Below are 5743 nucleotides of genomic sequence, written 5' to 3'. Positions count from 1 at the left end.
GATCACTGTTCACTAAAACATAAATGAATCACTGAGATCTTTATCACAGGAGCTCTCAGAGATAATTGGTTCTTGATGCAGTGTTAAGTACATTATTTAAATTAAGTATTAATAATCACATCAGCTAATGTAAGCTGTAGGCATCTTGTTCCCTGCTCTGTGATTTGAACAGTGCCCAGAAATCTATACGTGCTCCATACATCTTTGTTTAATAAAAACAAAACTGAATAGATTTTTTTTCTATTTTTTAAAAATAATTGTACCCTATTATAGAAAAAGAAACTGAAACTTAGAGTTTCAGTTTATTCTGCAATTTGCAATGGAAGTGGGTTTTAATTTCAGTTAACTTATTCTAATGTTCAGGCTTCTCAACAATGTTCTGCAATGGATAGCACTGATGCTAGTCCAAGGAAGATAAACCCTCAGCCAGATCCACACTTTTTAACTCACATTCCCAGATTATTTCTAGGAAATGTCTGGGTGTGTTCAACTTTGTACTGTAAGATTATTTAGTTTTTTAGTTAGTTTATAGAATAGAGTAAGTTTCAAGAGAAGTGGTCCCATATTCAATTTTTAATCACCTAGATTATTTAGCTTCTTGATCAAAATTTATCCTGAAGTACCAAACTTATACTGTGCTTTGAGACTAAAATGGGGTCTCTAAATCTTACTGATGCAAATTTTGTTGTTATCATTTGTTAAAAAAATCAAGTGATTGTGAAAAAAAATATTTTTCCTTGGTTCATTTATATCTCACCGCTGTTTCAATTTCCTTTCTTGTGCTTAGCTATACTATTCAGAAGACACTTTTAAAATATTTTAATGTACCCTACTCTGAACTATTATAATAGTACCATCAACTATTGCTATAGATCTTAGGAGTTAGAGTGATTTTATGTCAGTTTCTTATTTCATTGTTTCACTCGTAGTGAGGTAAGTATGCTTTTCATTGGCTTTTTATTTCAGTTCATTGGCAAAGATGAACCACAAAACTATGAGTAATAACTTTGAATTCTGTAAGTGTATTTTATTCCATTCATATGTCAATACTTAGAGACTTGATAACATTCAGATTTATTTTTGTTGTTTAAGGACTTGACAAACTCCAAGAGAGATTTACAAATAGCTTCTTAAAAATGTAAGAAATGCATATGTCAGTGTTTCTTTTATTATAGCCAATTATTACCACAGGAAGTTTAGTGTGGCCAGAACATAAGCGCTATCCAGAGTAACTACATTGGAGAAACGTGTAAAAATGTAAGATGATGGTCATATCTTTTGTCTCTTTAGATTATAATCTAATGTTTATTAGGTTTAAATTTATTGGTTCATTTTTCATAAGAACACACTCTAATTATTGAAAAGAAACTCAGAGTTTTGTGTTTGCTTGTTCAGATATGGAATAATAGCTATAACGTAGGTGACAGTAAACAAAAGATATAGCACAACTTAGCAGTGTTATTAGAAAGTATTTTTAAGTGTATGTGGGTAGGCAGTCATCAATATTAAGAGAAAATTAGACAAATGAAAGATTTATATATTTATTTTCAATTAATAATTCCTATTTCTTTTATCTATTCATATTTGTGCTCTGTAAAGGCAAGAATGAGGTACAAAAGTATTTTTTCCACATTATAATATCAAAATACATTTTATAGCATATTTGATTAAGTTATAAGAATTAATCTTGCATTACTGCTAAAAGCATAGGGGAAATATTGTATGGAAAAACCATTAAGGTAAAATCAATTTTACCTTACAAATGCAATGAACTCTATATGAATTAAAATATAAAGTCAATCAGGAGACCCTCTTTTAAGAAATCTACACTTGGCTTGGAAAGGGGGAAAATGATACACAGTTTTGTTGCTAAAAGCCCTCTATGTACTGGAAGCTTACCCAGGAATAGAACACTTGCCTGGTATATGTGGAACACTAGGCTTGATTCCAAATGTGGAAAAAGAAAAAAATAAAATGACACCTTGTTGGGGGGTAATATTAGATTACAAATAATTAAAAACAATATTTTCAAGTTTTCTTATTTTGGAAAAAAAACAACTTTAATCACATTCTAATTGAGTAAAAAAAAAAGGCTGCTTTTTCTTGTCTGTGACTTCATGTTTGTTTGATTTTTTTTTGTCTCTGACATTAACTCACTATAGTTTTGCCCATTATTCTGCCAATCATTTATTTTTTAAAAAAACTTATCTCTTGCTTTTAATCAAATAATACATTATCCACAGGATTTAGGATTATACATTAAACAGAAAAATATCCCTGTGCCTTCATGATACTTTCTGAAGAGAGATATGATTAAACAAATAATTAAAATTGAGTTAAGTTCAGTGAATGAAGAAAGAAGAATGTTAAAAGGAAGAAGTGTACAGTTATATCAGAGATGTTATGAATTTGTGTCCCTGGCAAGTCTTGATTTCTTTGTACAGATATATCTCATCAGAAACCTATTCCCTGATTTTCTGAAATCTAAGTACAATACAATTTAGGATCCAAAATATAAAAACTGTTAAGCAACAGAGCAAAACCTAAATGATAGTACTGTATTTCGCCTCATAATTACCCTACCCTATATTTTCAGTTCAAAGTTGATTTGTAATCTATGATTGTATAATCATTGCATGGTATAATTCTGTTTGCCATGCCACTTAAGAGGTAAACAGAGCAGAAATGCAGTCACAGGTGGCACATGGATGTGCATTTGTCTTCTCATGCACTAGGAGTTGCAAACCTATAATTCTTGGTGCACCTGCATTGTCAGTGTATTTACAAAAGCCACCTTGCCTGGTTTGTTTACAGAGCTAAAATACTAACTACTAACACATGTTACATGAATAACAACACATCAGATAATGATTATCAATGTTAGTGGCATAGAACCATTGAACGAATAGAAGATTTAATTTAAAGTCTAGACTTTGCACTGCTGTAGTAAATTTTCTCAAGTGTAATATTTCAACTATAATGCACAAATCAAATCAACTAATGTGAGGTTTTTTTGACTGGAAAATGTTTGCTAAATTGTTATAAAGAAATGATGTGTGTTATTCAGTTTTAATCACAAGTATTTTGTACATCTTAATGTTGCACAAGACATAGTTTACTAACAAATTATTTTTAACTACTATTGTCACAATTTTAAAAAAATCTTCACAGAATGGTTGCACCACTTATAAAAAAAGAATTGGCATAAAATCTGCAATAATAAAGTAGTGAAATTTGGTACAAGATATCTGTGCAAAAAATGAGAAAATGATATAAAGCACTGGTGTGTGATGGCTAATCAGTGGTATTATTTGTTAGTGTATTGATACTCTACAAAGATATCTTTAAAAATAATTAGAACCTTTAGAATTACATTCATGAAAGGAGTTTGAATATACCCAGATCTGTATATGATAGAGAAATTAGAAAATTAGAAATTTTCTAATTAGAAATTAGAACAAGGCAGAAAAATAAAAGCTCCTAATATACACAAATTTATTACTTTTAATTATACCAAATATAATAACAAAAAACAAAAGATACCAACATTTTTTAAGTTTTGGGAACTTTTTCTGTTTTGTGAAGTTAAAATTCAAGCAATTATGTTCATTCTGCTTACATGTTATTTTTCTCTTTTGAAGCATCACATTAAGTGTATGAGACAGCAACTGCAGTGATAAAAAAATCTGAAACTGAGGACATGTAAAAAGATTTGTTCATTACATTTAAACTATCAAAACAAACAACAGATTTAACATGTCCTCTGCACAGCAAGGTTATTTTAGCTACAAAGCATAATGTGGTGAGCAATGGCACATAAGAAAGCCAGACTCTGTGTCAACATTTTCATCTGAATATGCCTTTTCGATTCTGCTGTGTTTAGTGGGATCCTGAAAGAGCAAAATAAGCCATCATATTATCATGTGCAAGGTTGAGCCTTTATAACACTAAACACAATTATCAGTTACTCCTAGCTTGTTACCGTTAAATTTGTTGAGTCTGGTTTTAGAGAACCTCCGCCAAACATGGCATTTTTGTGGTAATGAATTACTTGATATCAAACTCTAGTAAAATTGTTTTCAACTAATTGATTATTGCTTTTACAAGTATATACCTCTGACTAGGGTTTAAAAAACTATTACTTTCAGTCTTGTTGTTTACCATAGTAAAAAGAAAAAAACAATTATTTTATATTGGATAATTTGTTTAGTAAATAACAGTAAGTGTATGAAACTGAAAACAATGGTGTGGAGTAATATGCATTGCTGTAGAAAGATATCCACTATGTGTAGTTTAATGATAAAATATACTATATTATATTCACATAAAAGAATATCCTTCAGAGTATGATTTAACTTAGGAAAAAAAATAGAAACAAATAAATGGTACAGCCATTGCAGTACATTGAGCTCCATAGAGACAGCGCCAGGACAACTGAGAGCCGGATGGGCACTGGGCGACTCTGTGCCTCGCTGAGGAAAACTAACTAAACATGGGCAAAGGAGATCCTGAGAAGCCAAGAGGCAAAATGTCATCCTATGCATTCTTTGTGCAAACTTGTCGGGAGGAGCACAAGAAGAAGCATCCAGATGCTTCAGTCAACTTCTCAGAGTTTTCTAAGAAGTGCTCAGAGAGGTGGAAGACCATGTCTGCTAAAGAGAAAGGAAAATTTGAAGACATGGCAAAGGTGGACAAGGCCCGTTATGAAAGAGAAATGAAAACCTATATCCCTCCTAAAGGGGAAACAAAAAAGAAGTTCAAGGATCCCAATGCACCCAAGAGGCCTCCGTCGGCCTTCTTCTTGTTCTGTTCTGAGTATCACCCCAAAATCAAGGGAGAACATCCTGGCCTATCCATTGGTGATGTTGCAAAGAAACTAGGAGAGATGTGGAATAACACTGCTGCAGATTGTAAGTAGCCTTATGAAAAGAAAGCTGCCAAGCTGAAGGAAAAAATACGAAAAGGATATTGCTGCCTACAGAGCTAAAGGAAAACCTGATGCAGCAAAAAAAGGAGTTGTCAAGGCTGAAAAAAGCAAGAAAAAGAAGGAAGAGGAGGAAGATGAGGAAGATGAAGATGAAGAAGATTATGATGATGAATAAGTTGGTTCTAGCGCAGTTTTTTTTTTCTTGTCTATAAAGCATTTAACCCCCCTGTACAGAACTCACTCCTTTTAAAGAAAAAAATTAAAATGTAAGGCTGTGTAAGATTTGTTTTTAAACTGTACAGTGTCTTTTTTTGTATAGTTAACACACTACCGAATGTGTCTTTAGGTAGCCCTGTCCTGGTGGTATTTTCAATAGCCACTAATCTTGCCTGGTACAGTATGGGGGTTGTAAATTGGCATGGAAATTTAAAGCAGGTTCTTGTTGGTGAACAGCACAAATTAGTTATATATGGGGACAGTAGTTTTTCATCTTCAGATGTCTCTGATGCAGCTTATACGAAATAATTGTTTTTCTGTTAACTGAATACCACTCTGTAATTGCAAAAAAAAAAAAAAAAGTTGCAGCTGTTTTGTTGACATTCTGAATGCTTCTAAAGTAAATACAATGTTTTTTATTAAAAAAAATAAAATAAATGGTATAAAAATCTAATGCTTTATGTGAATAGATAAAAAGATTTTATATTGCAAGTGAAAGAAAACTCCAAAACACTGTTTTGGAATTTTTATAGATATTGATTTGTTATATATATATATATATATATATATATATATATATATATATATATATGTATGTAT

General features: G+C 31.4%; 1 pseudogene; it reads left to right on the top strand.

Moving 5' to 3' along the window:
- The first annotated feature begins 4477 nt into the window (after nt 1-4477).
- On the top strand, nt 4478-5197 carry LOC101966186 (high mobility group protein B1-like; annotated as a pseudogene).
- Nucleotides 5198-5743: the final 546 nt, after the last annotated feature.

This window comes from Ictidomys tridecemlineatus, chromosome 3 (assembly GCF_052094955.1).
Source record: "Ictidomys tridecemlineatus isolate mIctTri1 chromosome 3, mIctTri1.hap1, whole genome shotgun sequence".
Lineage (NCBI taxonomy): Eukaryota > Metazoa > Chordata > Mammalia > Rodentia > Sciuridae > Ictidomys > Ictidomys tridecemlineatus.
Note: the sequence above shows the minus strand (reverse complement) of the source record. Positions and strands in the feature narration are given on the sequence as shown.